Genomic DNA, 18,950 nt, shown 5'->3' with positions numbered 1-18,950 from the left:
AAATGTGACCTCAGATACTTACTATGTGATGCTAGATAATTCACTTAACCAATCTGTCTCAGTTTCCTGAATGGTAAAAGTAGAATATTATCTATCACCCTCCCAGGGATGTTATAAGACTCAAATGAGATAATAATTGTAAAGTGCTAAGATCAGTGCTTAGAACATATAAATGCTATATAAATATAAAAAATTCATAGAAACCTTAAACTCTGTGAATGTAATTGTTGATGCTATTATTGTGATTTTAGAATCCTAGAATTTAGAGTTGGAAAGAGCCATTTGTAATATAAATGAGGAAAATGAAACTAATTGAGGGATAACTTGACTGAGGTCACATAGATATTAACAGAGTCAGGATTCACACTCAAGTCTTTTTAGCTTTTAATTCCATGTTCTTTTCTCTATGCCATTCTTTTTTTCTCTCTCTTTCTCATAATTCCCTTTTGAACATCCTCCATGAATCATAGGATAGAAGTGCATATAGTAACACAAATAATTCATCTTCTATATCTTTACAAGTTTTATAAGTCCTTGTGAAGATGGAGATTGTCCACAGAAGGAGTGGTTCAGAAAATCTTTGATCTTTAGCAAGTCTCTGTAAATACCCCTTGGTAAAGTGGGAGCATTTAGAAAATCTAAAATTTGGAAGAGAAATTTGCCTCTCTGTGGCCCTTGGTAGATATAGTTTTATTTTTTGGCATTTGTTCCCCAGTACCTGACACATAGCAAGTGCTAATGAAGGTTAACTGAATGATAATTAACAACTATGTGCTTGAGGCATAGCATAATTAATAAAAACAATGGTAAAGTAAGAGGTATTCAGGTTTTCTATAGTTTTTCATCATTCAATTAACTCCTCTGATGAATCCTGTGGCTTACTTGCTTTTTCCCCAAATCTGCAGCAATTTCTTTTTCTTCCCCAACTGTCTACTCATCAACCCTTAAAATTGCTAAACTTCAAAGCCAATATGATTGAGCAAATTGTTGACAGTGAAGAGTAAATAGTTTTGTGTTATCTGCAAATTTGAGGTAATGCATTTATTCTACAAGGAAAAGAATAAAATCCATTTACTTATTGATTGGGTTGATTGTAAGAAAAAAGGAAGAAAGTTGGAGAATGAAAAAAAGAAATGTCAACATCCCATGAACAAAATATGAAATATTAAGGAAATTTACAATAACCACTTCACAATCACCCACTCTATAAGGGAATTCAGATCCCTTATCATAGAAAGATGCTTTTTAAAATCAAATGATGGAGAGGAAGACCTGGGATTAAAAGATATGGGACAAAATAAAATTGAGTAAAAACTGAAGGCCTATGCATTTTTTACTACTCGAATAGAATTTGTGTGGGAATTATTTTCTTTTCTGAAAATTTGTATTGAAATCTTTTTTTTTAAATCATGTTCATTTCTGAATATATTCCTTAACAATACAGATCAGCAAAACCAGTCAACAACATATTGTCACTCAGGTCAGACAATATCTGCAATATCCTATATCTTTTAATTGAACATCCTTAGTTCTTCTTAGCAAACAAAAGAGGAAGGCATGCTTTTTAAAAACTTTTCTCCAGGTCCACGGACCTAGTTATTTTCAAAAATTATTTACAAATTGATATTGAACCATAACAAAGTTTCCATATTTCTACCTCCTATTCCCAAGTAGCGATCATAATGACCATGCAGAGCCAAAACTCTACCAATTCAATAAGGCATATTTATAGAGAATTGCCAAAGATTATGAAATGTTGCAATTGTAAGCAACATTTGTTTCCATTTAGCCCACAAGATGAAGATTAGTTATTACTTTTATTATTCTGTTTCGTTACCTCTGTACAGGAAAGGGTTCTGGAACTAGAGTTAAGAGGGCTTTAGGGTTTGAATTTTGACTCTATGTGACGTTGGAAAGTAACCTTTCTTTTTTTTTTTTTTTAAATAACTTTTTATTGATAGAACGCATGCCAGGGTAATTTTTTACAGCATTATCCCTTGCATTCACTTCTGTTCCAATTTTTCCCCTCCCTCCCTCCACCTCTTTCCCCAGATGGCAAGCAGTCCTATATATGTTAAATATGTTGCAGTATATCTTAGATACAATATATGTGTGCAGAACCGAACAGTTTTCTTGTTGCACAGGGAGAATTGAATTCAGAAGGTATAAATAACCCGGGAAAAAAAACAAAAATGCAAGCAGTTTATATTCATTTCCCAGTGTTCTTTCTCTGGGTGTAGCTGCTTCTGTCCATCTTTGATCAATTAAGGCTCTCTTTATCGAAGAGATCCACTTCCATCAGAATACATCCTCAAACAGTATCGTTGTTGAGGTATATAATGATCTCCTGGTTCTGCTCATTTCACTTAGCATTAGTTCATGTAAGTCTTGCCAGTCCTCTCTGTATTCATCCTGCTGGTCATTCCTTACAGAACAATAATATTCCATAACATTCATATACCACAATTTACTCAACCATTCTTCAATTGATGGACATCCTTTCATTTTCCAGCTTCTAGCCACTACAAACAGGGCTGCCACAAACATTTTGGCACATACAGGTCCCTTTCCAGAAAGTAACCTTTCAATCCTGATATTACAATCTGCAGAAGACACAATAACTTCTTGCATTCTTACCACAAGACTTCATATATTGATCTAATGTTTTCCAATATTTTTTATTTTGAAGTACAACTTTTCATAGGTCACTATAGTCATAGGAATATAAGGTGATTTCAACAACTTCAAGCTGCATTCTGCTACAAAAACCCAGTATTTTAAGACCATCATTCTCCCAGTGAATCTATATAGTTCTGAATCATGGACATCATTATGAACCACAGCCTCAAAAGAATCAAAATTATGGGGGACCCAAAGTGCAATAAAAAGATCCGTGGTGGTATAAGATTTTTGCATCATACTATTATGATCAAAGATAAATCTTTAAAAAGGATTAAAAAAGGAGATGACTGAGTTGGTCATGAAGCAAAAATAAGGTTTAATACACAGAACAAATATTACCCTAGAGCAAGGACTCCAGAATATTGTTTATCTCTCCTTAGAGACAGCATGCCATAGTAGATAGGATGCTGGGTTTCAAGTAAGAATTGACTAAGTCCAAAATTTCTATCTTAGACTTGATAGTTGTAAGAGTGTTATCCTCTCTAAGCCTCAGTTTCCCTATTTGTAAAACAGAGGTTACACCTATAATAATCTCTTGTAGGGCTGTAATGAAACTCAGTTGCAGTTATCTAGGTAAAATAACTTTTTCAAACTTTAAAATGTCATAAAAATTGTCAACTAGTATTACCTACCTCATAGGATTGTGGTGAGGATCAAATGAAATAACATATAAAGTGCTTAGCACAATGCCTGGCACTCAGTTGTTGCTATTCGGTTGTTTTTCAGTCATAGTCTGACTTTTTTTGACTCCATTTAGGGTTTTTTTTTTTTTTTTTTTTTTTTTAGCAAATTACTGGAGTGGTTCATCATTTCCTTCTCCAACTCATTTCATAGATGAAGAAACTGAGGCAAATAGCGTTAAGTGATTTTCCCAGGGTCATACAGCTAATAAGTGTCTGAAGCCAAATTTGAACTCAGGATGATGAGACTTTCTGACTCTGGACACAGCACTTAATCTACAGCACCACGTTGCAGGTATATAGTAGGTGCTATATAAATGTTTATTTTCTTCTCTTCCTTTTCATCCCTCTTTCTGTAAGATTAACAGAAGGACATGGATACAAATTGGAAAGTGTGAGAATTCATGAAGAACTTGAGATTAGTGCTGTTGGAGGAAGGGACCCAATGAATTAAGTCATATTACACCTCTGGCTTATAGTGTTGGGGCAAAGAACTGAGATTGTACTTTTAAAGTGCTACTTTTGAAAGTTGGAGTTAGAGTGAGTTCAAAATGGCAAACATTTGTAGGTACAAATCTACAAGTCACTTGTGCATTCAAGGGTATGGACAAGAAATATGCAAACTTTGTTATGGTTCAATACCAATTTGTAAATAATTTTTGAAAATCACCAGGTCCTTGGACCTGGAGAAAAGTTTTTAAAAAGCATGCCTTCCTCCCTTGTTTGCTAAGAAGAACTAAGGACGTATAAGGCTAGGTGCCAGGAATAAAAACGATAGTGAATTGTAGTGTCTGTCTTCAAAATGCTGGGCCTGGAGTCAAGAAGACTCATCTTCCTGAGTTCAAATATGGCCCCACATGCTAGTTTTGGGACCCTGGGCAAATCACTTAATCCTTTTTGTTTCAATGTCCCATCTGCAAAAAAGAACTGTTGAAGGAAATGGCAAATCACTCCATTATCTTTGTCAAGAAAACCCCAAATGGGGTCACAAAGAATCAGGATAAGACTGAAAACAATTGAGTAACTATTGCCCTCAGAGAAATGATCTAATAAAGGGGTCATGACATTTACATGAATAATATGATCCAAGACAGGATATGATGAAGCAAACATGAAATCCAGTAAAATATATTTAATAAAATATGGACTGAAGAAGGGGAAAAAAAATCAAAAAAGGCTTTGTGGAGAATTACTTTTTATCATATCTTTTTTTCTCTCAATATTTTATTCCCAGCAACTTCATCTACTTCCATAGCTTCATTTATCACTTTGTGTAGGTGATTTCTAACTTCTTTTTTTTTAAAAAAGTTTTTTATTATTTCAAAATACATGCAAAGATAGTTTTCAACATTTACCCCTGCAAAACCTTGTGTTCCAAATTTTTCTCCCTCCTTTCTCCCTTCCCCCAAACAGCAAGCAATTCAATACATGTTAAACATGTGCAATTCTTCTAAACAAATTTCCATATCTATCATGCTGTGCAACAAAAATCACATCAAAAGAAAAATATAAACAATAAAAAAGGTGAAAATACTATGTTATGATCCACATTTAGTCTTTATATTCTTCTCTCTGGATGTGGATGGCTCTTTCCAACATAAGTCTATTGCAATTGCCTTAAATCACCTCATTGTTGAAAAAAGTCCATCATAGTTGATCATCACATATTCTTGTTGCTGTGTACAATGTTCTTTCTCTTGGTTCTTATGTAAGTCTTTCCAAGCTTCTCTGAAATCAGCCTGCTCATCATTTCATATAGAACAATAACATTCCATAACATTCATATACCATAACTTGTTCAGACATTCTCCAACTTATGGATATCCACTCAGTTTCCAGTTCCTTTCCAGTACAAAAAAGGGTTGACACAAACATTTTTTGCACATGTGGGTCCTTTACCCTTTTTTATGATCTCTTTGGGATACAGACTGAGTAGAAACACTGCTGGATCAAAGAGTATGCCCATTTGATAGCCTTTTGGGCATAATTCCAAATCACTCTCCAGAATGGTTAGATCAGTGGGGCTCCTTAAATTCTCATCTATCCTCTAAGCTGAGACATTGTATCTGGGCTGGATTTTGAGGAAAGAGAAGAATTTTCATAGACAGAGACATCTATTTCAAAAATAAGAATGAATCTATTGAATGCATGGAGGTAGGGGATGAGTTTGAGGGGAAGCCAGTAGCCCAGTTTGTCTGTAATATGGAATAGATGAAAGGGAATGGTTTGCTCTGAGGTTAGAAGGATGAGTTTGGGTCTTCCATACCAAAGTAAAGAATTTGATTCGATTTGACAAAGCTACTAAACAAAATAGCTACTAAACAAAAAGCTACTAAAGATGCTTAAACAGGGGAATAATGTGGTTAAACCTATGGTTTAGAAATTTTATTTTGGTGGTCTGAGGAGTTAAACTGGGCAGAGAACCATTTTGGAAGTTCTTCCAAGCAAGAGGTGAAGAGAGCCTAGACTAACCAGATTGTAGCCATGTAAATCCAAGACAGGTAAAAATAGAATACACATGGGGCAGCTAGTTGGCATAGTGGATAGAGCACCAGCCCTGAAGTCAGGAGGGCCTGAGTTCAAATCTAGTCTCAGACACTTAACAATTTCTGGCTATGTGACTCTGGACAAGTCACTTAATCTCAACTGCTTCAGCAAAAAAAAAAAAAATAGAATATACACATCTAAATATCTATATATATGAATATATACATATAACATATATTTTGAAAAAATAAAATTAAAGAATAAATTTGTAAAAGATAGAAATGTTGCAGAGGCAGGATTAATGAACTCTGGATATCCATTGCATATGTAAATGAAGAAGGGAAAAGTATCCAAGATGAATCTATTATTTTGAGGCTCTGACTGTAAGAATGGTGTTGCCAATAAGAGAAGAAAAAGAGATTAAAGGAATTAAAATAGGAAATTAAGAAACCAAATTATCACTCTTTGCAGATAATATGATGCTATACTTAAAGAATTCTAGAGAATCAACTAAAAAACTACTAGAAACAATCCACAACTTTAGCAAAGTTGCAGGATACAAAATAAACCCATAAAAATCATCAGCATTTTTATATATTACTAACAAAGTCCATCAGCAAGAGATACAAAAAGAAATTCCATTTAAATACCTGTAAATAACATAAAATATTTGGGAGTCTACTTGCCAAGAGAAAGTCAGGAACTATATGAACATAATTACAAAACACTTTCCACACGAATAAAGTCAGATTTAATCAATTGGAAAAATATCAAATACTCATGGATAGACTGAGTTAACATAATAAAAATGACAATACAACCTAAATAAATCTGCTTATTTAGTGCCATACCAATCAAACTCCCAAGAAATTATTTTACACATGTAGAAAAAATAATAACAAAGTTCATCTAGAAGAATAAAAAGTCAAAAATTTCATGAGAATTAATGAAAAAATACAAATGAAGGTGGCCTAGCTATACCAGCACTAAAACTATATTATAAAGCAGTAGTCATCAAAATCATTTGGTATTGGCCAAGTAGTTGATCAGTGGAATAGGTCAAGTTTACAGGATAAAATGATCAATGACTATAGTAATCTAGAGTTTGACAAAACCAAAGACTCCAGTTCTTGATACAAGAATTCTCTATTTCACAAAAACTACTGGGAAAACTGGAAAGTAGTATGGCAGAAATTAGGCACTGACCCACCTCTAGCATCATATACCAAGATAAAGTTGAAATGGGTTCATGATTTAGACATAAAGAATGATATTATAAGCAAATTAGAAGAACAAAAGATAGTTTACTTTTCAGATCTATGGAGAAGGAAGGAATTTAGGGCCAAAGAAGAACTGAAGTACATAATATAATCAAAATTATCTATTTTGTATTCAATAAAATTAAAAAGTTTTTGTACAAACAAAAGCAATGCAGACAAGAATAGAAGGGAAGTAATAAAACTGGGAAAAAATTTTATGTTCAAGGGTACCATTAAAGGCCTCCTTTCTAAAATATATAGAGATTTGACTAAAATTTAATAAGAATTCAACCCATTCTTCAACTGGTAAACTGTCAAAGTATGTAAACAGACAATTTTCAGATGAAGAAATTGAAAACCTTTCTAGTCATATGAAAAGATACTCTAAAATACTATTGATTAGAGAAATGCAAATTAAGACAACTCTGAAGTACTACTACATACCTCTCAGATTGGCTAAGTTGACAGGAAAAAATAATCATAAATGTTGAAGGGGATGTGGGAAAAGTGGGGCACTAATATATTATTGGTAGAGTTGTGAACTGATCCAACCATTCTGGAGAGCAATTTGGAACTATGCCCAAAGGGCAATTAAACTGTGCATACCCTTTGATCCAGCAGTGTTTCTACTGGCTTATATCCCAAAGAGATATTAAAGGAGGGAAAGAGACCCATATGTGCAAAAATATTTGTGACAGCCCTTTTTGTAGTGCCAAGAAACTGGAAACCGAGTAGATGCCCATCAGTTGGAGAAGGGCTAAATAAGTTGTGGTATATAAATGTTATGGAATATTATTGTTCTGTAAGAAATAACCAACAGAATTATTTCAGAGAGCCTGGAAAGACATGAACTGATGCTGAGTGAAATGAGCAGAACCAGAAGATCATTGTATACAGCAACAGCAAGATTATACGATGATCAATTCTGACAGACGTGGTTTTTTTCAACAATGAGATAATGCAGACCAGTTCCAATTGTTCAGTGATGAAGAAAGCCATCTACATCTAGAGAGAGGACTGTAGAAACTGAGTATGGAGCACAACATAGCATTTTCACTCTTTTTGTTGTTTACTTACATTTTTTTTCTTTCTATTTTTTTCCTTTTTGATCTGATTTTTTTAATGCAGCACAATAATTGTAGAAATATGTATAGAAGAACTGCACATCTTTAACATACATTGGATTACTTACCATCTAGGGGAGAGGCTGGGGCATGGAGGAAAAATTTGGAACACAAGGTTTTGCAAGGGTCAATGTTGAAAAATTATATATGCATGTTTTTAAATAAAAATTTATTTATTTTATAATTTAAAATTTATAATTTTCTAAAAATAAAAAAAGAATGGTGTTGCCACCAACAGAAACAAGGAAGGTGAAAATAAGGGGAGAGCAGGGAGGAAGGTGATGAGTTCAATTTTGACACGTTAAGTTTGAGATGCTGGAGAAATATCCAATATCCATCATGCATCTGAAATTATTCGATTGGCTTTCAGAGGAGAGATGAGGAGTGGATATTCAGAAATTGGGAGTCACTTCTACTAAAATTATGAGAATGAATAAAATCATTAAAGGAGAAAATATTGAAAAAGAAAAAGGTATGATAAAAAGTAAGGTAAGACTAGGATAGTAGAAAGGAAGAGAGAACAAAGGAGAGCAAAAGTGAATTTTGGCAGAGATCCCTACTACTTGAAGCAAACCTAACAGAATCCCTTATATTCAGGAGGTGCATAATAAATGTTTTTGGAAATTTATTGATGAAGTGAATCTGGGTTCTTATTCATGAAGGGGTGTGTGTGTGTGTGTGTGTGTGTGTGTGTGTGTGTGTGTGTAAAACAGAAAGATGAAGTATATGTGACTGGGAATGATTTCCTGAACTGGTCCATAAAGGGAAGTTCATGAAATCAGAGTGTTTGGAAATCCTAGCCTACTCTAAATACCTTTGAAATATATTACTCTCTATATACTGGTACCTCTTTGCAGAAGCACTGATCCAAAATAGTGACTTTGTTAGTGTTCAACTCTATCTCACTCTTCATGATCCCATTTGGGGTTCTCTTGGCAAAAATACCGTAGTGTTTGCTGTTTCCTTTTCCAACTCACTTTACAGATGAATACACTGAAGGAAGCAGGATTAAGGGACTTGTCCAGAGTCACACAATTCATGAAGATGAGTCTTCCTGAGTCCAAATACAGTGTTCTTTCTACTGTACCCCCTAGCAGCCCTAAAATAGTGACTTAGTAATTATCAATATTTAGGAATGGCGAGTTTGTGAAAATTTCAAGTTTAAGCACAGTTATGTACTTTTAATGCAAGTGTGATGAAGTTTCACATGGTGGTTGTTCACATGGTGACTGTTTATATAAACATATTCACAAACTTTTCACGTGAAGGGTTTGAAAGAATCAGAACTCGAGGGAAAAAATGCTCCAGTATGTTAATGTGGCCTTTAGTTCTTGAGATAATGGAGTAAATTAAGCAAATCAAATTTGGAAACAAATGATGTTTATTTGCTTAGCATCCCTGTGACCATTATATGTTTTCTCCCTACTCTCTTCCATTTTCTTTTGTTGACATGTGTAATTAAAAGCACATTTGTGTAAATAAAGCTTTTCCCCTCTCTTCTATACAATTAGTTGGCTTCCTCTCCTTAACACAGCATGATGACTGCCAAATCAGGACTCATCACTCTGAAAGAATATATGAGATTAAAGAGATTTGGCACTACTGAATAAAAGAGATTAATGGGGTAAGGGAGATGTGTTAGATACCCTTCACACACCCCTCCTCCAAAACTTTGAAATATCGACTTAATAAAGGGATTAAAAGAGCTAATCTTGAAAGGCCTTTCAGATGAATTTATTTCCAGAGCTACTTTTTCAAATAAAGTTAGAGGCTTCAAAGACCCATAACGTTAATCTAGATTGGAATTCAAGAAATGAGAGAGTTGTAGTAGATCTCTAAGGCAGCTAGGCGATACAATGGATATAGGTCCTGGGCTTGGAATCAGGAAGTCTCACCTTCCTGAATTCAAATCTGGCCTCAGACACTTAGTAGCTATATGACCCTGAGCAAGCCATTTAATCCTGTTTGCCTCCGTTTCTTCATCTGTAAAAATGAGCTCGAGAAAGAAATGAAAAATAACTCCAATATCTTTGACAAGAAAGGCCTAAAATTGGGTCACAATTAGACATGCCTAAGAGAAACAGAGATGGCGAGAGAGCAAGATCAATATGTTTGACAAGAAAGCCCCAAAATTTGGTTATAAAGAATTAGGAGAGAGAGAGAGAGAGAGAGAGAGAGAGAGAGAGAGAGAGAGAGAGAGAGAGAAACAGATATAATAGAGAGAAAGAAACAGAGAGAAAGAGAGAGTAAGAGAGCACACATTCGGGTATAAGGAAGAGTTAGTAGTATTAAGTCATACAAGTAGGAGACAGAACATTTCTGGCTAGTATGACCAGAGTATGGCAGGACCAGAGAATGAGTGGTGGAGAGTAACATGTTTAAAAAAATGAAAAGATAGAAAAGTGCCAGATTGTGAAGAACTTTAAATTCCAAACAGAGAAATTTATATTTGGTTATAAATGTGTCAGAAAGTCATTGGCATTTATTGAGTGGAGGGGTTGATATGGTCAGACATATGTGCTTTAGAAAAATTGTTTTGGCAATTGTGCAGAGAATGGATTGGAGTTGGGTGGGGGAAACTTGAGGCAAAAAATCCAATTATAAGGTCATTGCAATTGTTCAAATAAGAGGTGATATGAACATGGATGAGAGTGTGGTAGCAGGAATGGAAAAAAGGGGACATAATTAAGAGATGTAGCAGAGAAAAACATTACAAAATTTCACAACTGATTGAAATATCCACTTTGAATAAGAAAAGAGTCAGACATGATACTGAAGTTGCAAACCTGAAAGAATGGGAGGATGGTAATGCTTGTAATAGCAATAGAGAAGTTCAGAAGAGGGATAAGCATGAAGGAAAAGATAATGAGTTCTGTTTTGAACATGCTGAGTTTGAGATGCCTATGGGACATTCAGTTCTCAATATACAACAGGCATATGGTCATGTGGTGCTAAGAGTAGGGCTGGAATCATCTGCATACAGATGGTAATTGAACCCAGGGGAACTGATGAGATCACCAAGTGAGAGAATTACACACAGAGAGGGGATGACTCTGCTGGAAGAGACTAGTGGGGAAAGGATCAAGGGTACATACAGACAGGGTGTGGTCTTAGCAAGGAGAAATGCCTCATTATTAGAGAAAGAAAGAAAGAGGGGGGGGGGGAAGAGAAAGAAACAGATTCACAGAGAAACAGGCAGAGACAGAAAGACCGAGATACAGAAAGAGAGACAAGAGTGTGGGGGAAAGGCGATGATATCAAGAAATTTTTAAATGAAGAAAAGGGGAAAGGAGGGAACTCATGTCAAATAGCTTCAACTGTCTCCATAAAGTAAGAAATTTGTTCCTTAGCAGAAGGGATTAGGGGAAAGATATATTGATGATTTGGAAAGGGAAAAGAATTTTGTAATAACTTCTATGGAGCGTGAGATAAGGAATCAATTAGAAAAGAATAAAAGGATTGACTTGTTTGCTGGAAGGGCACAGTTGAAGTTGGGGAATGGGTTGTGGTACATGATTGTGATGGAATACTACTGTGCTACAACAAATGTTGACCTCCAAAATCTTAGAAAGACATGAATAGAATACCTCCTTTCTTTTTTTCTGTCCCCCCTCTCTTTCTCTCTTCCTTCTGTTCTTCCTTCTTTTCTTTCCTTCCTTCCTCTCTTCCTTCCTCCCTCTCTCCCTTCCTTTCTTCCTTCTTTCCTTATACAACAAAAGTATTTATTTTGCATGACTATATATATTTGTGACAGGTTTTATTTTTCTTGCCTCTTCAACAGATGGAAGACAAGAGAGAATTTGGAATTAAAAAATCTTTAGAAAAGACAAAAGATAAAGAAAAATAATACATAGATTCAAATCTCACTTCTGATACACTGACAATGGACCTTCAGTAGGAGTTCTAAGTCATGTAGCTGCTTAATACTCAAGAAACTCCCTAATAGAAATTACAGAGAATCTTCAACAATGGAGTTTGCTTACCTGGGAGTTTTCTATACTAATGAAATCATGCCTATTCTTTTCAATAAAAATACAAATCTCAAAAAAGAAAGACCCATGAGTCAAATCCAATAAGGCACAGTTGAGTAAAGATAGAAATAAAGTTTCATATTTGAAACCAAAATATCAACTGAATAAATATAGAAAGGTTAAGGTGTGGTTAATATGAAAAAGACCTAGTTATTCTTGCAGAATGTAGGCTTCAGATGAGTCAGTAGTGTAGTGTTAGCTAAAAGGCAAGAGTTATCTTTGTTATTGTTCAGTCTTTCAGTCCTTTCTGACTTTTTGTGACCCCATTTGTGTTTTTTTCTAGAAAGAAACAGGAACAATTTGCTCCTTCCTTCTCCAGAACATTTTACAGATAAGGAAACTGAGGCAAACAGGATTAAGTTACTTGTCCAGTCACACTGCCAGAAGGTATCTGAGGCCAGATCTGAAGGAAGATGAGCCTTCTTGATTTCAGCCCTGTGTTCTATCCACTGTGCCACCTTGCTGTTCTAGTGTTAGCTTAGTATGCATTAATAGAAGCAAACTATTCAGAATGAGAAATTTTATAGTCCCATAGCAATCTTTAAAATGCTATTATCTTTATAATCACCATAACTCCTCTGTATTCTGCTTCCATCAGACTTTGCAGAATTGTGTTCAATTTGGGGCACACGGTTTAGTGAGGACATTGACAAGAGGAGTAAGCCCAGAAAAAGTTGAGCATAAGAATGGGGAGGGGACCAAAGATCCTGCTGTAATTGGAACTGGTGTTGTTTAATCTAGAAATATAATAGCTGCTTTTGAGTATCTGAGAGGACCATAATATGTGGTTCAAGGGCAGAAGCAAAAGCAAAGGACAGAAGCTAAGATTTAGATATCAGCTTTACTAAGAAAAAACTTTCTAACAATGGAACCTGATTATGGGCAGAATGAGTTGCTTATGGGAGGCTGTGGGTTCCCTTTTATGAGAGGTCTGTGAGAAGAAACTAAATTAAAAATACCTATTCTATGTTACAGATTACATTAAGGTTACGATCAGGAGATCTCCAAGGTCCCTTTTCTCTAATTATGCTTTACCGGCACAATTGAACTAGAAAGGGACACAGCAAGATGCAGCTCATGAACATTCTAATACCGTAGCGCAGAAATGGCAGATAGGACAGAAATGTTGAGGATCCAGGTTGGAGCTCATGACCCATTTGTTCTCTGACACAACCTGTATTTGATTCCTGATCTAATACTTATTTCCTTCTTATTTCAGATCCTTAGTATTAAAAAAAAAATTCTTTTCAAGTAAAAATAATTTCTTTTCTTTTATTCTATTCCTATTTTTTCTTTACCCCCATATTGGTTAAAAAAAAGAAAAAAAGAAAAAAGGAACAAACTTTGAAACAAAAATACAAATTCTCACATTGACCACAGCCAAATGTACAGTTTTCAGTCTTCATCCGCAGTCCATCACTTCTTTGTTCAGATACTTATTGTTTGACCTTCTGAAGAAAAGCTGGTGTTGATCAGAACTGGGGATTGTGGTTTATACTTTTTTGGCTCACAACATGAACTGTGCTTGTTTCCCAAGGAGAGGAATACCCCTCATTGTTCCAGGGCTTGCCTCATCCCTGGCCCAGTTCAGCTCTGGACAGAACTATCGGACTCACTGACAGCTGAGAACGAACTTGTACCTTGCAGGCTCCCAGGTCTATGAGGCTGCCTTACGAGGTGCATTAACTTTTCTGAGAGAACCAAAGTTCTAATTTAGGCAGAAGTTTGGATCTGTGTCCCAGAAAAACCTTGAGCTTTTTATTTGGGTGAGCAGGGGCGCCTCACTGAAGAGAGGGCCAGTTTATTCATGGTTCACTGCAAGATGTTCACTTACTTCTGGGAATTCTCAACAGATTAGATCAAAATGCTTTTGTGTAGTAATACCTAGCAGAGTACGTTGGCCAGGCTCTACTTGCCTCCCTTTTCCCCTCCACCCTCATCTGTCAAAATTCGCTCTCAGTAGGACTATTTGGAGGTTCCTTCAAAATCTCAAGGAAAAATTTAAATACCTCATTCCCCTACTCTGATAACTTTCTGTGATTAACAGTTCAAACTGGCATTTTTTTGGATGTAGTATATCATATTGCTGATTCATAATGAGCTTGTAGAACACTAAAAACCCAGATTATTTTCAGAATCAGTGTCTCTCCATTCCACCTCTATCTTCTACTAATGAAATTGTCTATTGATACTTATCATCAACTATTTGAAGAATTATTATGTAGAGGACTTACATCAATTTTATGATTTTGTATAATTAAATGATACTAATTGTACAATAAAATTTAGAAGGGTACAAGAGAGGGTCTCTGTGTATGAATTGGTAGTGGAAAAAGAAATAGGAAGATGTAAAGATAAAGCTGATGGAGAGAGGAATTCGAGACTAATGAACTATTGGAGCTGAAGGATTCTGCCTTGTGTAAGCCTTGAAAAACAAACAGTTTCCCTAATATAGTTTCTTAGGCCAAAGTCATCTTGCTTCCCTTGTTTCACTTTCTATTGCTATTGTGTGTTGCTATGACCAGGAGCCTTCTCTTCCTTACCCCCTATTTAGTAATGGACATTGCATTTTGGAAATTTTCCATCACTTTAAAAAATTCTGACAAACAAGAAAGAAACTGTTTAAAAAATGACAACATTCCTGCCTAACTCTCTCTTTCATCCCCTTTTGATTGGGGAAGAAAAGCCTAAATCACACATTTGTTCAACAGTGGGTCTCTGCACATCAAAAACTGAAGTGAAGATTATTCATAGAAGCAGATGGGTAGAAATATAGTTGATAAAAAATAAATGTTTAAAGCATAGAAACAGATTCCCTTTCAAGGAAAGAAACATCATCTGTCAATAATTAACGAAAAACTGCTGAAATTCTCTAAGAAGAATATAGATGACAACAACATTGAGGCACCAATATCCACTCAATTGGCAAAGATAATTAAAAATAACAAAATCCAATATTGGTGCTGCTACGCAGAAACAAACCAGTACTAAACTGCTGGTGGGGCTGTATATCCTTCAATAAAATTTTCAAAAATAACATATTAAAACAGGGAAAAGAACCCACATGCACAAAAATGTTTATAGCAGCTTTTTTTGTAAAGGCAAGGAATTGGAAATTGAATGGATGCCCATCAGTTGGGGAATGGCTAAATAAATTATGGTTAAATGAATGTATTGGAATATTATTGTTCTATAATGAATGATGTGCAGGCTGATTTCAGAAACGCCTGAAAAATTTTCATAAACTGATGCTAAGTGAAGTGAACAGAACCAAGAGAATATTATACATAATAACAGCAAGATTATGTCAAAATTAAGTGTGATGGACTTGGCACTTTTTAGCAATATGATGACCCAAGACAATTCCAATAGATCTGAGATGGAAAGTTCTATCTGCATTCAGAGAGAGAACTATGGAAACTGAATGTGGATAAAGGAATAGTATTTTCACCTTTTGTTGTTTGTTTGCTGGGTTTTTTTCTTTCTTGTGTTCTTTTTTGCTTTTGATCTGATTTTTCTTGCACAGCATGATAAATATGGAAATATTTTAGAAAAATTGCAAATTTAACCTATATAAGATTGCTTAGGGGGAAGGGGAAAGAAGGGAGAGAGGGAGAAAAAATTGGAACACAAGGTTTTGCGAAGATGAATGTTGAAAACTATCTTTGCATGTATTTGGAAAAGTAAACTATTTTAAAAAGAAAATAATATGGTAACTACTTTTATATAATATTTTAAAATTTTCCAAGGATTTTACATACATTATCTCATTTGAGCATCAGGACAGTTCACATGAGACAAATAGTATAGGTCCTGTTTGATGATTGATTTGATAAGTTAAACATGTAAAAATCAATATTTTGGACAAAAATCTAAATAACTTGGGGGGGGTTATAGTTCTCCATGCAATCATTAAAAATTGTGTTTCATTACTTGGATGTTTTTGTTATTCGTTCTAACGTTTAGAATCTTTCCCCCTGAGGCAATTTAAGTTAAGTGTGTTGCCCAGGGTCACACAGCTAAAGTGACTCAGGTCCTCCTGACTTCTGGGATGGTGCTCTATCTATTGCATCACCTAGCTAATTCCAAGTTTAGAATCTTAAAAAAATAAAATGAACCCTTAGGTTTTATTGGGAATGTTGCCACAGGATGGGGAGGGGAAAGGGAAGTTTATTGTATAGAAGACAGGAATAGGATCCCCATCCACATTGTATAGTAGAGAGCTGGCTTTGACAAATGGAGGTAGAGGGGGGAAAAGAAGTCAGATAGAGACTGGTCTATATACCCTTCTGGATAGGACAAAAGTCAGTTTGTCCTGCAATCTAGCTTGTTAAGAATTGCCAGAGGTGGGGCAGCTAGATGGTACAATGGATAAAGAGGAATGGAATTCAAATCCAGCCTCAGTCACTTAATACTTCCTAGCTGTGTGACCACAGGCAAATCACTTAACCTTAATTGTCTCACCAAATTAAAAAGAAATCCCAAAAAAATCAAATTTAAAGCAAAAACAAACTAGAATTTACAGAATTAGATGAATATCTTAAAATGAATCATGAAAAAACTGGCTCTCTCTTTAGGCTCCATGTTTTACATATGAGAATATATCAGAAGTGGGATTTGAACCCAGATTAACTGATTTAAAAATCTAACATTTTATCATACCACTTTGACTCAATGATCCCTACCCAGAGCTATACTCTAGAAGGAGATTATGAGAAGAAAAAGAAGACCTATCTGTACAAAAATAATGATATATGATATATCAAAAATAATGATATATATCATATATAATGATATATGATATATACTTCTACCTTCTTCTACCTTAGATACTTACTGGGCAAGTCACTTAAACTCTGTTTGCCTCAGTTGTCTTGTTGAGGATCAAATGAGATAATAACACTTAGCATAGTCCCTGGCACAATGATGAGTCATTTTTCAATCATGTCTGACTCTTCATGACACCATTTGAGGTTTCCTTGGCAAAGATACTAGAGTGGTTTGCCATTTCCATCTTTTGTGTATTTTACAGGTAAAAAAATAGGCAAAAAGGATTAATGATTGGCCCAAGGTTTTATAGCTAGTAAGTGTCTGAGGCTGCATTTGAATTTAGGAAGATATCTTTCTGATTCCAAGTCTAGTGTTCTATGCACTATGGCACCACCTAGCTATGGCACCCTCTGACACATAGTAAGTACAATATAAATGTAACTATTAGTAGTAGTTATAAAAAATGAGCAGTAACTTATATGACCAATGATCTTGGAATGTCTGAAGTATATCATATGTATATTATAGAATATATTAGAATGGACAAATATGAAAAATACAAAGAAATATGGAAAACTTACATTTTATTGAGCATTTAAATAGTGTTTTATGATCTATAAAGCACTTTGCAAATATCTCATTTGATCCTCAAAAATAACCGTTTGAGATAGGTGCTGTTATTATTCCCATTTTAAAGATGAAGAAACTGAGGCAGACAGGTTAACTAACTTTCCTAGTGTCACAAAGCTAGTAAGTACTTGAAGACTCAGATGTTCCTCACATGGAGTCAAATGTTCCATCCAGGGAGCCATGAACTGATATAGAATCAAGTGAGCCAAATCAGAATGCCAATATACACATTAACCACCACCCTGTAACTATTACTTTTATTGTTATTAAGAATAAAAAGAACAACATTTTTCTTCCTTTTTTTTTGTTTTTTATTTTCAAAATATATCCACAGCAATATTCACTCTTGCAAAACCTTGTGTTCCAAATTTTTTTCTCCCTCGTCCCCACAGAATAACATTTTTAAAAGAAGAAAGTATATAAGATGCAGATGTGGAAACAAACAAGATGTGGTAGTTGTATTTGATTGCTTTGTGTATGTTAACATTCACTTTATATCATGAGTTCTTAACTTGAAATACTTTAAAATATTTTTGAGAACTGTATTTTAATATAATTAGCTTCTTATATATTATATATTATATTAGATTATAAAATACTTATAATCATATGTATTTTATTTAGTTAAAATATTATTCTGAAGAGTATGGCCATCACTACGCTGCCAAAGAGGGTCATGACAAAAAAAGTTAAGAACTCCTGCTCTATATCTATGATATCATTTATGTATACACTTTTAATTTTCTCTATTAGAATGTAAGCTCATTGAGTGGAGGGGTCATTTCATTCTTAGTAATAATATTCTCAATGCCCACCACACTGTCGTGCATAATAAGTGCTTGCTTTATAATTGATTTGTTAATGTCAACAAGTGTAAAAATACATATTTTAAACAAAATGTAAAATAGGTTTGGGGGTATGGTTTTCCATATAATCATTTAAAAATCATGTTTTATCATTTGAATGTTTGGGGTATTGCCACTAAAGTTTAGAATTGTAAAAAAAAAAATGCACTCTTACATTTTATTGGGCATTTTTGTCCCTTGAAGTAGGTGGGGAAGGGTAATTTAGAGAAGAAGAGTAGGGTTCTGGATGGGCATGAGGGAATTGGTATGCTACCAAGGAAACCAGACCTCGGGTCGATGAACACTTTTCTTAGTCCCTACCAGTCCTATCATTGTCAGACCTGATAGCAGGTGAGACACAGGGACCTAGAACTAAATTCAGCACTGGATTATAGTCTCATGGAATAGGTGGGAAAGAAGAGAAAGAATTGAGAGGAAATTA

At 34.8% G+C, this 18,950-nt stretch overlaps 1 protein-coding gene across 1 annotated transcript in view; it reads right to left on the bottom strand.

Moving 5' to 3' along the window:
* The window catches only part of GRIP1 (glutamate receptor interacting protein 1), a 309,316-nt gene that overhangs the window by 92,263 nt on the left and 198,103 nt on the right, over positions 1-18,950 (bottom strand). The window lies entirely within an intron of this gene.

The sequence above is a fragment of the Antechinus flavipes genome, chromosome 5 (genome assembly GCF_016432865.1).
Source record: "Antechinus flavipes isolate AdamAnt ecotype Samford, QLD, Australia chromosome 5, AdamAnt_v2, whole genome shotgun sequence".
Classification (NCBI taxonomy): Eukaryota; Metazoa; Chordata; class Mammalia; order Dasyuromorphia; family Dasyuridae; genus Antechinus; species Antechinus flavipes.
This window is presented reverse-complemented; position numbering and strand designations above follow the sequence as displayed.